We start from the raw sequence: 9849 nt of genomic DNA, 5'->3' as shown, positions 1-9849 counted from the left end.
CTCATTAGAAGGTGGTAACGGGTAGCTAATCCGCTCTTCCTCCTTTTGTTCTTCGCTCTCCTCATCATCTTTTTCATCCAATGAGCTCACAGTTTCATCAATTTCCTCTTCCATAGACTCTTGCAAAATATTAGTCTCTTCTTGGACAGCGGAGACTTTCTCAATAAATGCATCAATATCGGAATTGAATTCAAAATTCTCATAGCAATATTTAAGGATAGCTAAATTTTCAGGTCTATAAACTGAATCATCAAAATCTTCAAACTCTTTAAACATAGATTCAATTTCATAATCACCCATAAAAGCAACAAATTCTTCTATTTGTTCCACATCATAGTAATCATATATACCATTACCATAAGAAGCCAAGGTTTTATCATCATTAAATTTGCATGAAAAGGGAAGGTGTGGAGCCTTCATCCTAGAGGAACAAGTATAATCATGTCTCAAGCATAGATCCCGAGCATACCAATGTAACATATGAATTTGATCCCATAATAGTTTCCCTTTTTGTGTCAGGCGATAATCCCTAAAGTATTCACGTTGATCAAACGTGTCTCCCATAACATAATTGAATGGGGTTTTCTCAGGATTATTAAAGTAGTACATAATATTTTTCACATAATGAGCATCGAAGGTTTTAGGAGGTTCCCCATCTCCATGAGTAGCTAGTACACCTGATTTTTTTGGTATTTCGTGTTCCATATCCATAACTAAAGATAGGAACAACGAAGGATAGCAAGATAAAATTACTTAGTGATAAAGCAAACAAGCACACACGAGAATATTCACGCCGCGCTATGACTCCCTGGCAACGGCGTCAGAAAAAGGTCTTGATAACCCACAAGTATAGGGGATCAATTGTAGCCACTTTCTATTAGTAAGAGTGTCGAACCCAACGAGGAGCTAAAGGTAGAACAAATATTCCCTCAAGTTCTATCAACCACTGATACAACTCTACGCACGCTTGACGTTCGCTTTACCTAGAACAAGTATGAAACTAGTAGTACTTTGTAGGTGTTGTTAGATAGGTTTGCAAGATAATAAAGAGCATGTAAATATAAACTAGGGGCTATTTAGATAAAGAAGAAACGAAGTTAGTTTTAGTAGAGAGTTTTTTATCACGACAAAGTTATTTTTCCAAGGCAATCGATAAATAGACCGGTAATCACTATTGAAATTTTATTTGAGGGAGAGGCATAAGCTAACATACTTCCTGTTCTTGGATCATATGCACTTATGATTGGAACTCTAGCAAGCATCCACAACTACTAAAGATCATTAAGGTAAAACCCAACCATAGCATTAAAGCATCAAGTCCCCTTTATCCCATACGCAAACTACCTACTTACTTGGGTATGTGCTTTTGTCACTCACGCCACCCACCATAAGCAAATCATGAACATATTGCAAACCCTACAGCGGGGATCCCTCACACTTGCGCGACACGGAGAGCACCATAGGACAGCACCGATAATAAAACATGCAACTCAAACCAATCACGACAATCAATTAACCCATAGGACAAAACGGATCTACTCAAACATCATAGGATAGCCATACATCATTGCGAAATAATATATAGCGTTGAGCACCATGTTTAAGTAGAGATTACAGCGGGTAAAAGAGAGGTTACACCACTGTATAGAGGGAGGAAGAGTTGGTGATTAAGGCGGTGAAGTTGTTGGTGTAGATCGCGGAGATGATGATGGCCCCGGGCGGTGTTCCGGCGCCACCGGAAGCAAAGGGGAGAGAGCCCCCCTTCTTCTTCTTCTTCCATGACCTTCCACCTAAATGGGAGAAGGGTTTACCCTCTGGTCCTTGGCTCCTATGGCATGGGAGGGGCAAGAGCCCCTCCGAGATTGGATATGTCTCTCTGTCTCTCTCTGTTTCAGCGCTCCTGGATTCTGCCCTTTCATTGTTTCTTTTATATCCGGAGATCCGTAACTCCGATTGGACTGAAACTTTTGTCCAGATTTATCTTTGAAAATTAGCTTTCTTGTGGCAAAAGAAGAGCATCAACCGCCTTACGGGGTGCCCACGAGGGTCAGGGGCGCGCTTGCCCCCCTGGGGCGCGCCCCCTGCCTCGTGACACCCTCGGGCACCGTCTCGCGTTGTTTTTTCTTCCCAAAAATCATAAATATTCCAAAAATGATCTCCGTCCATTTTTATCCCATTTGGCCTCCATTTGATATGAGGTTTCTGCAAAATATAAAACATGCAACAAACAGGAACTGGCACTGGGCACTGGATCAATATGTTAGTCCCAAAAATAATATAAAAAGTTGCCAAAAGTATATGAAAGTTGTAGAATATTGGCATGGAACAATCAAAAATTATAGATACGACGGAGACGTATCAACGTGTTTGCATGGCAAGCATCCGACATCCCCGGCGTTCTGAGGGAGGTGATTGAGCACCATCTTGTTGTCTTCCACCATGCACGGCCCGTCAAGCAGAAGGTCAAAAAGCAAGCTTTGGAGCAACAAGAGTTCATCATCGAGGAGATCAGGAAGTTAGAGGCAACAGGCTTGGTCAAGGGAGTACTCCACCCGACGTGGTTGGCCAATCCAGTGGTAGTACGTAAGCCGAATGGGAAGTGGAGGCTATGTATCGACTATACTGATATCAATAAAGCCTGTCCAAAGGATCCCTTCCCATTGCCGCATATCGACCAGATAGTGGACTCCACTGCTGGGTGCGACCTGCTGTCGTTCCTTGATGCTTACTCAGGATATCATCAGATCTTCATGATGAAGGAAGATGAAGAAAAGACCATGTTCATCACCCCATGTGGTATGTACTGTTTTGTGCAAATGCCTTTCGGGTTTAAGAGTGCCGGTTCGACGTTTGCTCGAGCAGTCCAGATTGGTTTTGAGCCCCAGCTCCATAGAAATATGGAAGCTTACATGGATGATATAGTGGTCAAAACCAAAGACAAGGCTACGCTCGTGCAAGACCTGGAAGAAACCTTTGCAAATTTGCGCAAGATCAACCTCAAGCTCAACCCAGAGAAGTGTGTGTTTGGCGTCCCATTCGGCAAACTTCTTGGGTTCTTTGTGTTTCAACGTGGAATCAAAGCGAATCCCGACAAGATCAAAGCCATTGAGCAGATTGAGGCGCCCAGACAAGTCAAGGACGTCCGTAGGCTTGCCGGCTGCATTGCCGTCCTGAGTAGGTTTATCTCTAAGTCTACTGAGCGCGCCCTCCCCTTTTTCAAAATCTTGAAAAAGGCAGGTCCAATGAAATGGACTCCGGAGGCATAGGCAGCGCTATAAGATTTAAAGAGGTACCTCTCCTCTACGCCAATACTAGTTGCACCCAAACCACAAGAGTCGTTGTTGCTGTATTTGGCAGCAACGAATCAAATGGTTAGTGTTGTGCTAGTGGCAGAGAGAGAAGTTGAGGAGGAGGAAATGGCAGCGACAAGGCCATCAGATGAGGAACCAGGGCTAGCAGGGCCTGATGCCGGCAAGGCAGAACCCCCGGCAGAGCTCGGTTCCGACAAGACAGAGTCTGTGCAAGTAAGTGAAGCAAAGCAGAAGAAAAAGGTGGTGCAGCACCCAGTCTATTTTGTCAGCTCCCTTTTGTAGGGGGCTAGGTCAAGGTATTCTGGCATGCAGAAGTTGCTTTTCGGCCTTCTTATGGCCTCGAGAAAGTTGCACCACTATTTTCAAGTGCACGAGATCACCGTCGTCACTCGCCTCCCGTTGCAACAAATCCTGCACAACCCAGATGCAACTGGGAGGATTGCGGAGTGGGCATTGGAGCTGTCGAGCTTTGGGCTCATATTTGAAAGTGCTTCGACGATCAAGAGCAGAGCCTTGGCAGAGTTCATAGCAGAATGGACATCCATGCCCGGCGAATAAGTTCAACAAACCACCCTTCTCGGAAAAGAGGCAAGTAGTCATTGGATTATGTACTTTGATGGGGCTTTCTCATTACAAGGTGTTAGTGCTGGCATGCTGCTCGTCGCACCCACCGAAGAGCACCTCAAGTACGTAGTCCAGATGCATTTTCCCCAGGAGAGGTCAACAAACAACACTGTGGAGTACGAGGGGCTGCTTGCCGGTCTCAGGATCGCAGCAGACCTCGAGATTAGAAAGCTTATTATCATAGGAGATTCACAACTTGTCGTCAAGCAAGTCAACAAGGATTATAAGAGCCCGCTGATGGAGGCCTACGTGGATGAAGTGAGGAAGTTGGAAGAGTGTTTTGACGGTCTGCAAGCAGAACATGTTCCTCGAGCAGAGAACAGCATTGCCGATGACTTGCCAAAGAGTGCTGCCTCAAGCTCCTTGTGGAACCAGGTACCTTTGTGCTTCAATTAACTCAGCCATCCGTCGAACCATCAGCAGGGCAGAACAAGCGAAGCAAGGCGGGCCTATCGGATTTCGGGTTCTGATAGACCCTCTAGATTCGAACAATGGGGTGCGCGCGGAGATTTGGCCCTCTGCCTACCTGCACCTCACCGCCTCGCTATGAACTAAGCAATCAAAGGAACAACACAAGAGACACAGAGTTTATACTGGTTCAGGCCACCATTGTGGTGTAATACCCTACTCCAGTGTGTGGTGTGGTGGATTGCCTCTTGGGCTGATGATGAACAGTAAAAGGAAGAACAGCCTCGCGAGGGTCTGTTCTTGGCTGGTGCGATGAACTGCTAGGGGGAGTTCAGTCGCTCTCTCTACTGGTTTCTAGGTGAGGATCCCATTATCTTTCTCCCCGTGGTGGCTAGTCCTATTTATAGGCAAAGGCCCAGGGCCTCTCCCCAAATATTGAGCGGGAAGGGCGCCAACAATTGGCCATTTTGAAGGGGGACATCTAGTACACTTATCCTGACTAAAGTTGGTCCTCGCCTGTCAAAGGCTCTAGTGGTGACGCCTTCCTGAGCTCCACGATGACTTCCTTCCTCCCGTTGCGACGGTCTTGGTATTGTTGCATCGAAATGGATGCCTTTGCTTGATGCTCTCGCCTGCGCTTGCTCCCTTTGCACCAAAGGGGAAAGAAGGACACTATGCGGGCTGGCGCCCGCCTGTCGCCCTTGGTCGTCATGGCTTGCGTCATGGGCTCCTCGCAAGGTACCCCGCCTTGATCTCTCTGCCTCCTCGTGAGCCAGCTTGACGAGGCCCTGCCTGAGGAAGCCTCCTGTCGTCCGCCCCGCGAGGCTTGGCCCCTCGCGAGGGTCCTGAGCTCGTGTTGATGAAGATGAGCCATGCTGGGCCGCCCCTTGAGCCATGCCGCGGGCCGCAGGCAGGCAAGTCTGGGGACCCCCGTTCCCAGAACGCCTACAGGGCCCTGACAATACTTTTCCGCAGAGCTCCCAGGAGCCACCGGCAAGGAAGTTGCCGGGTACCCCAAGCTTGCCAGGGAGCAGCAGCCTCCGGCAGGGTCCCAGGCCCTTGCCGTAGAGACAGCTACCAACGTGGCAGAAGACATGCCTCTAGTCCTTGCCATCGAGCCTCAGGCTCCAGCATGGGCGCAGCATACAGTTCGTTTCCTCAAAACAGGGGAGCTCCCTGAGGAGCAGGAAGAAGCAGAAAAAGTAGCCCGTCGATCCAGCATGTATCAGTTCGTGGATGATGTCCTATATAGGAGACCAAACGAGGTGAAATTGAAGTGTATTCCTCGGGAGGACTGACTGGAGCTGGTTGCAGAGATACACAGAGGCATATGTGGCTCCCACATAGGGTCAGGAGCCCTTGCCGGGAAAGCATTCCGGCAAGGTTTCTTCTGGCCCACTGCCCGCCAGGATGCAACGGCACTAGTAACCAAGTGTGAAGCATTGCCAGTTTCATTCAAAGAAGCTTCATCAACCAAGCGCGCACAGACTTGGCTGAGCAGAGAGGCGAAGGGGTAAGTGTGAAGCGCCGCGGGCCCTAACAGCCTGCGGCCTCGGGCGCCGCGTGGCGGTTGGTTGGACGTGGATGCCTCAGCAACCGCGTGCGTCAAAAGAGCGGCGTCTGCCTAGGCTTTGCTTCCCTTGCTTCCTCCGGTCATTGCCCAGATCCCCTTTCTTGTGCCCTTCCCTTCTGCCTCAAAATCTTCAGATCTACTTCGACCGCGCACCTTAGCAAGTCGTGGCGCCTCGCCAGACCCCGACTGAAGCTTGGTATTCGCCCGCCTTGGACTCGCCGAACGTGTCGGAGGCGAGCCTTGCCCGGATGCGCCGGATGGTGGCGGCGCAAGGCATCGACGGGGCGCAGGTGTTCAAGGCCGGCTCCGCCCCTCCTAAGGCCTAAGGGAGCACCTTCTACCCGCTCTTCATAAGCGCCATTGCTTCCGGTCTAGTACCTCCTTTCTCTGAGTTCTTCTTCTCTATCCTCCGCCATTACGACTTGCAAGCTCTGCACCTCGACCCCAACTTTGTCCTTCTTCTGGCGATCTTCGCATATTATTGCGAGGCTCATGTCGGAGTGCAGCCTTCGGTGGCCTTGCTGCGCCACTACTTCTCCCGCCGGCTCTCTCGCGGTCCTCTCTCCGCGTGCACGAGCTTCGTCGCGTATGGCGGCTCCAACGCCATCTCGAAGCCCGGGAAGAGGATTGAGGGCTTCAAGAGCAAGTGGGTCATGGTGGATGTTGGGCGCATCCATCCTCGGCTGATTCTGCCCACGGAGCAGCCCACCAGCTCCGATGATTGGTCTCGCGCAGAACTCGTGGACCCCGCGCGAAGCCGGTGTTGGAGAAGATGGACGCGGATCTGAGGCCGGGGAACATGGTGACGGAGAAGCTGACTGGCGCGTCGCTCCTGAGGGAGTTCCTGGAGCATCAGGTGGCCCCACTTCGCAAGTATTCGCTCCTGTTGTGGAGGCCCCGCCTGAGCCCTGAAGTTTTGGCTGACGAAGATCTGACCGCGGTCCTCCAATCTTTGGTCGGAGGGGACGTGGCGAGGCCGGAGGGCGCCCCTGTACCCCTGTTTCTCCGAGATGATTGGGAGAAGGTGGTTGACTCCATGCCCGTCTTTAATGGGGACAGGCCCGTGCCCGCGGTGGCTCCCGAGGACCCGGCGGCCCAGGCGACGGTGAACGTGTCCTCCGGCGACTCCAGCGAAGAGGAGGAAGAAGAGGAGCGGGAAGGGGGGCCTGACTCCGAGGCTACCGATGGGGAGTCGAGAGCGCCTCTCCCCCAGCGCAGGTCCCACGCTCTCCGCCTTTCGCCAAGGGATGACGAGGATGATGACGAGCGGGGCGGCGGGAGCTTGCCCCCGATCTCGAAGAAGGCCAGGTCTGGGCTGATCCCCCTCGGGTTTGCCCCGGCTCCGAGGCGATCTGCAGACGTGCCTCCTGCTTCCGAACCTCGCGAGGCTGATCCCAGCAGTCGGGTCTCGGGCTTCAAGTACGGCCGGAGGTTGCTCAAGCTCACGAGCGGCGACGAGTAAGTGCTCGATTCTTGTCTTGTTCCTTGCTTTGTCATTGAGGCTTGATGTCTGTATCTCTTGTCTAGGTTGGCGCCTGCGGCGAAGAAACTGAAGGGGGCTTCTGAGGCTCCGTCTGGGGCAGCACCTCTGCCCACGAAGGGAGGTGGCTGCAAGGCACGGGTCTCTCCTGCCCGGTCGTCCTCGCGAAGCCTGGTGGAGTTGGCTGGGGCGAGCTCAGCCCCCATGGCCCAAGAGACTCCTGAGGTATCCCTGCCTGATGTCGTCGCCACAGCTGTTGGGGCGCAGCAGGTCCTGCCTCAGGGTCCTGTGGTTACACTGCCGTCCTCTCCTCCTACTCCACCAACTGATGTCTCTCCGGCCCCTTCCACCGTCTTGGATCGCGCTGCTGCCGAACTGGACCGGCTGCGGCAAGACCTTCTGGGTGCCGACCCTCGCTTGGTAGCCGGGCGCTTGGAGCTGGCTTCCGGCTAGATTCGCTCTGACGCTTCGATTCGAGCGGCACTGGTTCAGGCCTCGATAGCTTGCGATGAGGAGAAGCTGGCTGCCCTTGAGGTGAAGGCTGCTCGCACGCCGCCTTGGGGGAGGCGGCTGATGCCCAAGGCCGTTGCAAGGCGCTGGAGAGCGAACTACGGGGCCTGCAGGACCAGCTTGCCGATGAGGCCCGCATCCGCCAGGAGAAGGAAGAAAACCTGAAGGCTCGTGAGGCGGCCATCAAGGACCGAGATGCCAAGCTTAACAAGCGCCGCGACCGCCTGGACGTACTGGAGCAGGAATTGGAGGCGTGGAAGGTTGATCTGGACGGCAAGGCGCGGGTCCTTGCCGAGGACCGCGAGGCCTTCACGAAGACGGAGGTGAATTTTCACGGCTTGCTGAAGTCGCTCTACGATAACGGCCTGGAAAGCCCGCTGGCTGGTGCCGAGGACGGCCCCGCCAAGCTACTCCCCTTCATGGTCCGTGCCCTTGAAGATGTCACCCTTGGCCTTGGCCCTACGGCCGAGGCCGAGGCGCGCGTCTTGTCTTCTGCAGCGCTGACGCGGGTCCTTACCCACATCTACCTTCACAACCCCGACGTCAACCTTGACAGCCTGCTGGAGCCAGCGAGCGGCAAGCTTGCCGCTGCCGCTGCCGAGGCCGTGAAGGGTCGCACGGAGGCTTTGCTGTCGAAGTTCCGGGCCTTCAGCACCAAGCCGAAGCGAGGCGCTGCCGGTCCTGCGGCCCCACAAGGCGAACCCGCTCCGCGCAGCTCCGCCGCCAACGAATGACTCCGCTATGGCTCCTGTTCTACTTTCAGTTCCTGCAACATGCACCATGCCTCGGGGAGGCGTTTAAACTTGCGTTTGGTGTCGTGATAACAGTTATGGACTATAATATTTGCTTTTGAATTCCTTGAAATTTGCGCTCTTCCTACTTGCTTGTGTTCTACGCCGGCAGAGCCCAGCCCCGCGCATACCTTAGCCGCTGTTAGCCCCAACCGGAAACCAGGACGGGACCAAGGAGTGAGGGGCTATGTGACAAGTTAGGCTCCTGAGTCGTGATGCTCAGGAGTCCCCCTTGGCGCACGAACAGCAAGTAGGGAGGTGAGATGTGTGGGTGAATCTACCATTCTACGTCTGCAGAGCCCGGCCCCACGCATACCTCAACCGCCGTTAGCCTTTCGGAACTAAGGAGTGAGGGGCTACGTGACCAGTTAGGCTCCTGAGTCGCGATGCTCAGGAGTCCCCCTTGACGCTCAAACAGCCTTCGTACCTTGGCTCCGCTCAGGGAGAGACGCGCGACGAACCAGGCCCGAAGGGCCTGGCTGGGTGGCGTACGCCTGGGCGTGACCCACGCGCAGCCCCCGTGCCCAGCCCCCTCGCGCGGCGCTCCCGAGGGGAGGCGTTGCGATGAGGCCAGACACTGAGCTCGGGGCTCCCTGAGGTTGATGCGGCTGGGGGCCACCCACAGTTGTTTATCACCAGCGCGGAGCATAGCGCTTCCGTATGTGTACGGGAATAGCCGCTCCTCGGCAGTGTCGTCAGCCAGCGCGGAGCATGGTGCTTCCGCTGGTGCGTGGGAGGGGGCTACCCTCCGGGAGGAGCCCCCGGGGCGTGTACAGCCCCGCCCTGACACATGGCCGGCACGGTAGGGCATGAGGAGGTGTATCTGGGCACCCGTGAGCCAGCGCGGGACTCACGGGGCCCTACCTCAAGGCGGGTTGCGCCTGGCACTGGGCCTTAACTTGTGATGTGTTCCTGCAAATTTGGCCAGATGCCGATGCTCTACGTCCTCGGGTCCCGGCCATCGAGCGAGTCTCAGCCATCGCTGGTTTGCCAGGGCGCGATGCCGTGGACAAAGCCAGAGGGTGAGGGCTGGAGAGCCAGTAGGAGCCCTGAGTCGCGATGCTCAGGTACCCTCCCTTTAACGCGCAAGCTTGGTTAGATGTCGATGCTCTACATCCTCGGGTCCCGGCCCTCGACCGAGTCTCAGCCGTC

Source organism: Triticum dicoccoides, chromosome 1B (genome assembly GCF_002162155.2).
Source record: "Triticum dicoccoides isolate Atlit2015 ecotype Zavitan chromosome 1B, WEW_v2.0, whole genome shotgun sequence".
In the NCBI taxonomy this organism is placed as follows: domain Eukaryota; kingdom Viridiplantae; phylum Streptophyta; class Magnoliopsida; order Poales; family Poaceae; genus Triticum; species Triticum dicoccoides.
This window is presented reverse-complemented; position numbering follows the sequence as displayed.